Source organism: Gavialis gangeticus, unplaced genomic scaffold (assembly GCF_001723915.1).
Source record: "Gavialis gangeticus isolate Ggan-Ray unplaced genomic scaffold, GavGan_comp1, whole genome shotgun sequence".
In the NCBI taxonomy this organism is placed as follows: domain Eukaryota; kingdom Metazoa; phylum Chordata; order Crocodylia; family Gavialidae; genus Gavialis; species Gavialis gangeticus.
This window is the reverse complement of record NW_017729029.1, coordinates 80597769-80608236: the sequence shown is the minus strand read 5'-3', so window position 1 is coordinate 80608236 and position 10468 is coordinate 80597769. Positions and strand designations below refer to the sequence as shown.

The following is a 10468-nucleotide window of genomic DNA, read 5'->3' as shown; positions in this document are numbered from 1 at the left end:
CTATGTGCAGGGCACGTCCAGGCAAGGTCAGCCCTGTTCCAGAGGGTTCCAGATGTTCATACTGAGCATGTGCAGCCTTGGCACAATGGTGGGTTGCCTCATCTTCTGTTTCTTGAATGCTGAGGGTAGTTCCAATGGCTGGGTCATTGGTCCAGGTATTGGTTTTGATGGTTCGGCCATTCAGAAGGAGGTATTTTTAGACCTACTGCCATTGTCTCTCAAGCACCCGCAATCATCCCCATTCATTCAGGAATCAAGTTACGTAGGAGGGGTAGGTATGAGTCATAGGTTACAAAACAGGGCATGGGGAAAAAGATGGAGACTTGACGAACAAAAGGGAGACTTGACTTATGCTAACTTACATATGTAGGCCTAAATCATATAGTACCAGTAAAACAGTAAAATAGAACAGTAAAAATCAAAATAAACATCATAATTTTACAATATAAAGAAAGAGGAAAAAAATATAACTTGCTACCAAAATGAAATGCTGAAGTTTATCCTACCTCTTAGCTCACTTATACTTATCTATAGGGAATAGAGAGGGAGAGAAAAAGTCAGAAATGGTTGGGGAAGGGGAGGGAATGCATTTTAAAAGAAAAAAAAAGATAAAGTGGGGCTTTTGCTACTTCATGGGCACCACTGCTCACAACTCAGGCTACCTAGGCACCATCCCCCTTCCCTTCTCCCTCCCCAACCTCCACCAGGGGCACACACTAGGGCTATAGGTGAATGTAACCCAAGGAAGAGACTTGTTTTAATCGAATGGTGGAGTTGCCAAACATTTAGTGTGTTTATTAAAGAAAAAACTGTGGAATTTTGCCCATTCTGGAACTTGGAACCATTTCAGTTAACATTGAGAGAGTGGGGAAAGAGTCTGGCTGCACCAGGTGGTCATGACATTGAATGGAAGAGGGGGGTGGGTAGCCATGAGGGCTTAACTTACCAAATGCAAAACCTTGGGACAGCGGGGGAAATGTCATCCATGAAACTGACACTCCTCGGTTTAATTCGATTTTAATTCATTAGCAGCCAAACTTTTCTTATGCATAATAAAAAAACCCTGTAAAATGCCTGATTTAGAACTTGGACCTGAGCCCAAGGGGCTGCCTATCCTAGCAGGGGCTGCAGCACTCCTCCTCAGTGGGACCAAGGCCAGGAGTAGCTTGGGCCATTGGGCTGGTGGGTCATGCTCCCCCATGTTATGAAAACTCCTACAGCCTTCCAGGACTGCCCTAGAACCTCTTGGATGGCCCATAGCTATGCTGGCAGCCACTGGCCAGGGGTAGTGAGTTGGCCCTGGAAGGCAGATTGGAGTCAATGACAGCCCTGACATTGAGTCTTAGACAGCCTGGTCCCTTTCACCTCCTGCACTAGTGCTGGAGCAGGCCCTCCTGGATGCCTTTCTGGTTTCTTTGACCATGGGTCAGGGGCTTCCATGCACCATATCTCCTGTTCCAGGGATCCCCTGCCCCACAGCATCTCTCCATCAATGCACAGTGTGGAGTGTTCTTCCACAGCTACCATGCAGTGTGTCTTTGGGATTCCTGGGCATGTTGCCCTAGGAAAGAGACCCTGGAGTGGGGCTCTTCATCCTGGGGGCGGGGGTGGGAGGGAGATTAGAGGCATCCTGCCACACCACTCCTGCTTGGTTTCTCTATGGGAGACAGCACTGATGCCACTCAGGGGTGTCATAGCTGTATCCCAAGCGAACTTTGACTTTGTGCAAAAACTCCTTATCCTGGCACTGATTCTCTCAACTGTGTAGCAGTAAGGGTGGCCTTCCTCAAACAGCAGATGGACATCTGTAGAGCTTTGCAGCATGTTCCTAGGCTTCAACTACTTGTTCAAGGGCTGTGGCAGCATGAATATAAACATTCACCAACCTGTTCATTTGCACACCCACACTGGGGTTCCAGTTTGGACATTTCACTGGTGCTATCTATGCATGTGTCCCCTGAACCCTGCAGTTGTCTAGCTGACCATCCTGGATCTTGGGCTCCATGACTGGGACTCCTACACACAACATCAGAGTCTGCAGACAATAGAGACACTGAGGGACCTATGGTGAGTCTCGTGTCCAGAACCATTTACCTTTCCTGCTCCAGAAGCTGTGTACCTGCTCATGACCTGACAATGACCACGTGGTGGAATGCCTGCCTTCCATGCCCCAGCTTGGGAAATCTGCACATGGATGCCTGGATTCCATCTTTTTGTTTTGGGAGCTGGGATGCTGGGGAACCCAAGCATCTGGAGGGATGAGGCTTCTCCAGTTCTCTGTGAGGAGAGGGAAAGATGGAGGGGGTGGGGAATGTTGCTAGAGGGAATTTTTTACATTCTTGCTGCACTTTACCTTCAGCAACTCTCGTTGGTTGGTGCTGTGCCAAAGGGTGCTGTGGCGACTGCGCCAGTGAAAACCCACAGGTGCAGTTGTTGGTTATACCTCAGCTGTGAAGTTCAGAAAAAACTTTCAGTGTCTTTTGGGGTCTGTTTGGGTGCCAGTTTGTGTTCAGTGGTTCTGTGTCAACACAATGGCCTCTCTTGGGAAAGCAACGTGACCTTGAGGGATGGGGTGGCCAGTTGTCAACCAGATTTATGGACCCACCCATTGACTTCAATCAATGTAACATAGACTGATAAGCCCCCCAAAACAATAGAAGGTACCAACCCTAGCACTTCTGCTTCATTCCAGGCCAGGGGCACAAGGGTTGAGGTGGGTGTTTGAAAGGCGCAAGGGCAGTGATGAGCATCAATAAATCAGAACCTTCACTCTCCCACCTAGACAATAGTCAAGCCAAGAGCCTGCTCCCTTACCTATGAACTAGGGCTCTGTGAAATGGCTGTGTTTTGATTTGGTTTCAGATTTGGCTGTTTTGGAGGACAGTGATTCATTTTGTTTTTTCAGCTGAATTTGTTTCAGAGATTCAGCTCCGTCAAGTCTTCTCCAAATCTGGCTCGAAGCCTACATGAGTGGGGCTTGGGACCCCAGCAGGGAGCAGGATGGGGCCATGGGTGGCTTGTCTTGGGGTGGGGGAAGGCTGCTGCTCTCTGTGCAGGCAAGGAGACCCCCATGTGGATCTCTGATCCTTGCGGAGCCAGGTTATGTGGCAGGGACGAGTGCTGCCTGCCGCATGACCTAGCTCCACAGAGAGCAGATCCACACTGGGGTCTCCTCTCTGCCACTGCCCACCCCATGCTGCACCAGATCTCTGCTCCCTGCAGAGCCAGGATGTGTGGCAGGGACCAGCATTGCCCTGCTGTGTGACCTGGCTCCACAGGGAGCAGAGAGTCACTCCAGGGTCTCCTCCCCACCGCTGTCTGCCCTTTGCAGCCCCAGATCTCTGCTCCCTGTGGGGCTGGGGGTTGCAGGTTGCCCAGGAGGGACCAGTACTCCCCTGCTGTGCGACCTGGCTGCGCAGGGAGCAGAGATCCATGCTGGGGATCTCCTCCCCACCACTGCCCTTCTCATGCAACCCTGGTTCTCTGCTCCCTGCAGAGTCAGGTCATGCAGTGGGGACCAGCACTGCCCTGCCGTGCAACCTGGCTCTGCAGAGAGCAGAGATCCACACTGGGGATCTCCTCCCTGCTGCTGCCTGCTCCACTCTGCACTGGATCTCTGCTCCCTGTGGAATCAGGATGTATGGGGACTAGCACTGTCCTGCCATGTGACCTGGCTCTGCAGGGAGCAGAGATCCATGCTGGGGTCTCCTCCCCACTGCTGTCCACCCCAGGATGCCCTGGATCTCTGCTTCTTGCAGAGCCAGGTCACACAGCAGGGACCAACACAGTGCTTCATGACTTGGCTCTCCAGAGAGCAGAGATCTGCACTGGGGGATCTCCTCCCTGTCACTGCCCACCCCACAGTGTACCAGATTTCTGTTCCCTGTGGAGCCTGGTTGTGTGGCAGGGCCCAGCACTGCCCTGCTGCATGACCCAATTCTGCATGAAGCCGAGATCCATGCTAGGGTTTCTTCACTGCCACTGCCCACCCCATAAAGTCCCACATTGCCGGTACAGTGTGGGGCAGGCAGCAGCGGTGAGGAGACCCCTGGTGTGGATCTCTGCTCCCTGTGGAACCGAATTGTGCAGCAGGGCAGCAGTGTACAGCTGTTTCCCTACAAGCCCAGCTCTGAAAGCCCAACTCCGAAATTTTTCAAAATATCGCCAAAACATTTCTGAAACATTTCAGATGCCTCGTTTCATTTTGGAGATATTTCTGAGCCTTCCATTTTGATTTGGATTTAGTGTTTTGGGTGCCGATATGGCCCAAAACACTTGCAAAATGAAATGCCTGCCAAAATTTCACATGGCCCTACTATAAACATCATAGCTATCTTAAGACATTTAGCCAGCATGGCATTGTATGCCAACTTAAATGCACAGAACCACTGCATTTGCAATGGTATATGCCCCAGCAGAATATTGTGCTCCTGTATGGTCCAGAATTTCTCACATTAAAAAGCTCAACACTATATTTGACAGTGTATAGAGACTCATAACAAGCTGAACAATTTACACACACAGATGTCCACCCTGCAACCTAGGGAAGTAGACAAAGTGACACAAGAAGGCAGATCCTAAACACTCCCCTGCTGCCAGGTTTCTGGGCCTGTGGGGTGCCCAGCAGACTGGATACAATGGCCTTGTGTGTTGTGCTAAAGTATGTAAAGGGTGGAGTAAATGGAAATGAAATAATTGCTCAGACTAATCCAGTCTAAAATCTATCCCTACAGCATTTTCTACCAACACCAAACGAACCCCCTACTGGGCACAATCTTGACAGAGAAGCATGGATAAGCTGAACAAACTGAGATCTGGATATGAATGCTTCAAAACACTACTATACAAGAAGAACATCAGCTCCTGTGTGAATGTAGTGTCCAGCAATCAGCACAGCATTTTAATCAAAAGCTGCCAGATGGTGTAGATGGAATCTGCATGCTACTCCATAATACCACACAGTGGCTCAGAGCTGACTGGAGGGGACAAGTATGGGGAGGGGGGTTGGACATAGGGGCTTTGCTGGTTCAGGTCACTGAAGGCCCATGATTAGGGTTGGCCCAGCATTTGGGCAGAGGGGTTGAGCTCTGGCTGAGGCTAGAATACCTCCCACGATGTGGGGTGAGCAGGGTGTCACAGTGCTCCATGGGATGTTGTTGGAATGAGACCCACCATGAGTTGTGATGGGATCTGGTATAGATCTTCATTACAGTGCTCCTAACCTACAGTGCTGAAATTTAATATCACATCCATCCAGGGTATCTTAGAGTGGGATATGCCATTTTTACAGCACTCTGTGTCCTGACCATCTGTTCAGTTATGGCTGTAGAGTGCTTTCTGCATGCTTACCACACAATAAGTGTAACTTCTGTATCCAGCCTAAGTTTTTCACCATTAAGTTTTCCAGACACCAAACTGTTTCTGGGTAGTCCTTGAACTGCTTTGCTCATGTCAAGTTTGGCCAACTGCATTAGTTCATACCTAAACCCATCAGGACTCACTAACTAGGTATTCCCCCACTTACCTTGCTTGTTAGTCTTGAATTTATAAACTTCTCAAGTCATACCTAATGGGAAAGAATCCAAAGAAAACTTGGTGGTATTCTCTTTTATCCCATATCTTAGTAGATAGAGTACTCATCCATGATGTGGAAGTTCTAAGACACATCTATACTACAGTTAACTGTGCTAGGCAATGCTGCTGTGCTAGGGAGTGCCTACTCTCACACACCCGATACTAGGAAACTTATACTTATGTATGCTTATGTATGCCAGGCACTGGATGCAATTATTAGCATTCCTTAGACTGGGAGTCTGAAAGAATCTCTGGGCATTTCCAGGGTTACACTAAAAAGTGACTAAATGGCATTTTAGCTTTTGGCACATGCAGGGTGGAATTGAGTAAGTGGCTGTGTTGTCACAGTGGCATTCCTTATCATGGTCCATTGTGGTGTAGATAGGCCCCTGGAGTCAATTTCCTCCCCTTCCTGAGGGATTTGAATCTAAATCACACAGGAGAGTGCCAGAGGTAAGAGACAAGGATTAAAATTTTCTTGGAAAGTTCTCTAAACAGACAGGACTACTACCACTTCTACTTTTTGTTTCTCTCAAACTTGTCTGAGCCCACCTCAGGTTTTGAAAGAAGTGGCTTAGACATCTTATACCAAGAGAGGAATCAGGGAAAAGTGCTTAAATCCTGAAAAGGAATCTTCTTATAATCCTATATTTTATAGAACACATTCTTTCATGCCTAATTATCCCAAAACTTTGTATAAAGTGTCTAGGTGGGGGTTGACAGCATATGTCTCACAGGCTGGATCTGGCCTGCAGGCTGGATCAGCTTAAGGTTTGCAGGCTGGAGGGCTTCCACCACATGCTGGTTGCAGCAGGGCTTTGTCTGTGCTGTAGCTGAGCACTGAGGAGCTCTGCTTACACCATAGCTGAAGGCCCAAGGGAAGAACTTGCTTGCCTCTGACTTAAGCCTGGTAGTTCTGGGCTACTGATTTTAAAGTTGTTGACTGCTGCTCTAGGCACCCAATATGGAGGAGGTGAACTCCACTAAATATACCTGAGAATTAGGCACTGTAATGCTCAGCATTGGGACACCTAAATTTTTTGAGGGGATTCATTCCTTATTTCCTACCATGAAGGGATTCATAGGTGGAATTGTGACTGGGTGTGTCTACATGTTCATTAATGTGCTTTTCCTAATGTGTATTAAATTTAGTACCTCTAATGTGAGGTACTAAATAAATGGACATTAGGTTGCCCTTCTGCACAGTAACAAAAGCACATGCTTTTTTATAGTCAGTTAATGTGCAGTAGCTTATTTTTACTGTGCATTAGTGTATTAGCACTGTTTTTGATTTGGCAGTTTAATGTGCAGTAAAATAGGCTACTGTACATTAAAGTGCACATGTAGATGCACCCATCAAGTTTCAGTTTGTTCTGTGATGGAGCTATATGCCCCCTACTGCTGTAACTAGGGCAGAACGACAGGGGCAACCACCTCTGGTGCTGCTGGCAGTGAGGATCAAAAATGTGACTTTTGCCACAGCCATACAATTATGATCATAGCAGCAGTAGCAAGAAGTCATCACTACCCCTATTTATAGCAGCTGCTCCAGGTGCCTGGCTGCATTCGTATGTTGCTGATGCTTCTACTCATTTATGGTAGATTATAAGGTCACAATTTAGTTTTGAAAGATCTGTAGGATTTTTTTAAAGAAGAATTTACATAAAAGGATTCTGGGAATGTTATCCTTTGTTTAGCCTTTGTTTCCTGCAAGTCGTTTGCTGTTCCCTTAATTTACCATAATTAGTTCTATATATTAATCTAAAGAAATATTCTACACTAGGTGAAATGCATTTCCAGGGTGCTATTACAATCTAGAATACAAAAATTACTAATTTTCATCTTTTAAACACAGAAAAATTTATTTTTAAAAATTGTTTTCCGTCCTGCTATAGATTGAGATTAGTAACACATTATGTGGAACCCACCGAGCAAACAAATAGTAAATACTTTCTGTCATGAATAATCCAGACTGAGTACACATTAGGAACCTAAAGTCAGAAAACTCCCTAAAACATTCTCAACTTGTCATATTACTACTCCTATCTGTTTAAACCTTAAACAAATTTATCACCTTCGTAAACACAGTCTTGAAAAACATGTAAATCCTTCCTCCTGGGTATTTTCAGTTACTTTATTAGAATACCTATCTTTCAAAATGTAATTAATTCACCAAATTTTGTTAACTAAAAACACAGACGATAAACAGAAATGGTAAGACATTAGCTCCTGACTAGGGTAAATTAAAGTACTCTTTTGGCTGGGTGCCTGACAACTGTAAATCAGTATAATCTAATATAAAAAAAATCCGTATTTTTTTTTAAAAGTAGCTCTTAAACAGATAATATTATTATTAAAAGAAATATAAAAATGACATCATTGTCCTTGTTCATGGTGTGCAATAAAGGACAATTTCCCATAGGAAAACTTTAGATTTATTTATTTTTATTTACTTGCCTCTGTGATTTACTAATACTTGTCCAGTTGTTCTACTTACTAATATTCCCCACTTAGAAAGTTAAGCACAGCTCATTAAAGACATTTGTTTGTCATTTAAGTAGCAGGGGAAGTATCAGCTTTATTATAATTTTGTAGGTTTTCATAAATATGCAAGATAAGCGTTTGTGTCTTCCCCACCCCAGTTACTGCCATCAAGGCTGAAGTTAATTTATTGAAATAACAAATTAAAATTGTTTTCATTCACATCATCTTTGTCTGATCATTGCTGTAATTAAATCCACAAGAAGTGCTCTAACAGTAGTTATGCTCAGTCTAGATTTCTTGTAATTGGAAAAGGCAACAAACGTTACTTAGTTGGAAAAAAAAAAGTTCAGTATGTCACGATAATGGAGTGGGCAGTGCTATTGTTGTTGCTGTTGGCTTAGTTGAATAACTGCTAAGAAACTTTGGTGTTTTATTGTATAACTGGATGCCTTTTTTTCTTTATATCTGTCCTTTCCTCTCCCTTCCCCCAAATTTCCTCTTCCCCTCCCCCACACACATTCCTTTCTGATGGAACTACTTAACATCAGCTCTTCTACTCATGTTGAAACAATGAGCAGTTTTTATCCTAGGGCTTTGTCTACACTACAATAGTATGAGTAACTAGTGTTGTTTTAGCTAACCAGGGTAATACTTGTAGTGAAGATATGATGGATTGAGTTATGCAAACCTGCTGGAGACTTAGACAAGTGGTAGCCCATGTCAACATTTGTCCTTATGTATCTTCATTGCAATTGTTACCCAAGCTAGCTAAATTTAAAATTCACACAGGTATGCCAACATATGCTGAGATTACACTTTTGATTACAGGGCAGATGTGCCCTTGGCTGTTATTCTGTGGATTATATGTCAACATCCATAGTCATTTTTGAATTGTGTGGCTAAGCATACGGTGTGACATCTGCTAGGGAATCTAGACTATATTAGTCTGGGAAGCAAGAGCTCTAGCACCTGTTTTAAAATCTGATTGTCTTTACATCATACAAAAGAAGCTTTTGTTGCTAAACTCTTCTACTTAAGTCACATCTGTGTAATTTATAATAATGCTGATACTGTATATAGTCCCTTTATGTTTATCTTAAAGACACTTATACTGACTAGGTACACTGGAATTATAAAATTGTAGAGAGACAGTATTCCGAGTCCATGGTGTATTAGGTGTATTCATGTCTTATTTAATAAACAAAGGAAGGCAAAGAATTGACAGGTTACAAAGCTTGTACCTACAAAGAACTAAACTACACTAATTTGCTATCACTTTTAAACTGTGTTATAATTATTTTTGTTTTATTTTCAATTACATTTTTATTGGGCTGATGGGATTTACCCTCTGTGAGTAAGTAATATACTTTACTGACTTTAAAACGTTCTTTTTACGGTGATAAGTACTTGAAAAGAACATTACGTACCTTGATACTTTTGTACTGTGATAGACTCTCAGATATTGTTTCTTCCCAGGATTTCAATTTGTAACAAAATTGCCAGGTGGGTTTGCTTTTCTTGTGATAGAGGAAGGCAGAAATGAATAACCCTGGATATAGCTTTATTATGATTCAGATCTCTGAGCTGAACCAGTGCGGGCTACCTGGTCCATAATAACTCCAGTTATAGCACACATCTTTTCAGTACATAAAGCATAGTAAATACAGTGGGGTATTTATTATTGGAATGCTGGTAACACAACAGATAGCGATATGTACCCTTAAATGGAATATTTTTGTTACAGTATGGCTTCTTAACTGTCATAAAACACAAAATGAAAACACAATTTAAAATAAACCTGTCAAATGTTTTGGTGAGGTGTTATATATTATACTAAATACTTTTTTGGTGACTACCATACTTACCACTCCCCTTGTCTTGCATATGCATACAAGGAACTCTCACTAAAAGCATTAGCTATTATTAAACTGCTGCCAATGCACATGGCCCATGTGGGGCAAACATACTGATGAAAACCTATCACAAAGATTTCATAGATTTCATAGACATTAGGGCTGGAAGGGACCTCAGGAGATCATCGAGTCCAGCCCCCCTCTCCAGGGGCAGGAAGTCAGAAGGGGTCATAGGACCCCAGCAAAATAAACATCAAAATTTTTCTTGAAGGCGTTCAAAGTAGGTGCTTGAACCAACTCTGGTGGCAGTCTATTCTAGACCTTGAGGGCTCAGACTGTAAAGAAGTTCTTCCTTATGTCCAGCCTGAAATGGTCCTGAAGGAGTTTGTCACCATTTCACTTTGTCATCCTCTGGGGTGCTCTGGTGAACAGACATTCCCCCAGATCCTGGTGAGCACCCTGATAAACTTATAGGCAGCCACCAGATCACCCCTGAGCCTGTGCTTTTCCAGGATGAAGAGTCCCATAGCTCTCAGCCTCTCATCATAAGGTCTGTT

The 10468-nt window shown here is 44.1% G+C and overlaps 2 long non-coding RNA genes across 3 annotated transcripts in view; one reads left to right on the top strand and one right to left on the bottom strand.

The window, feature by feature from the left end:
* The window catches only part of LOC109300907, a 76617-nt gene that overhangs the window by 18619 nt on the left and 47530 nt on the right, over window positions 1-10468 (top strand). The window contains exon 2 of one of the 2 annotated variants that reach the window (XR_002098365.1): window positions 4734-4923. The exons of the other annotated variant lie outside the window; for it this stretch is intronic. This is a non-coding gene — a long non-coding RNA (uncharacterized LOC109300907). The remainder of the gene's footprint in view (window positions 1-4733; window positions 4924-10468) is intronic. 2 annotated transcript variants of the gene reach the window in all.
* Window positions 1-10468, bottom strand: part of LOC109300908 — a 20994-nt gene that overhangs the window by 6756 nt on the left and 3770 nt on the right. The window lies entirely within an intron of this gene.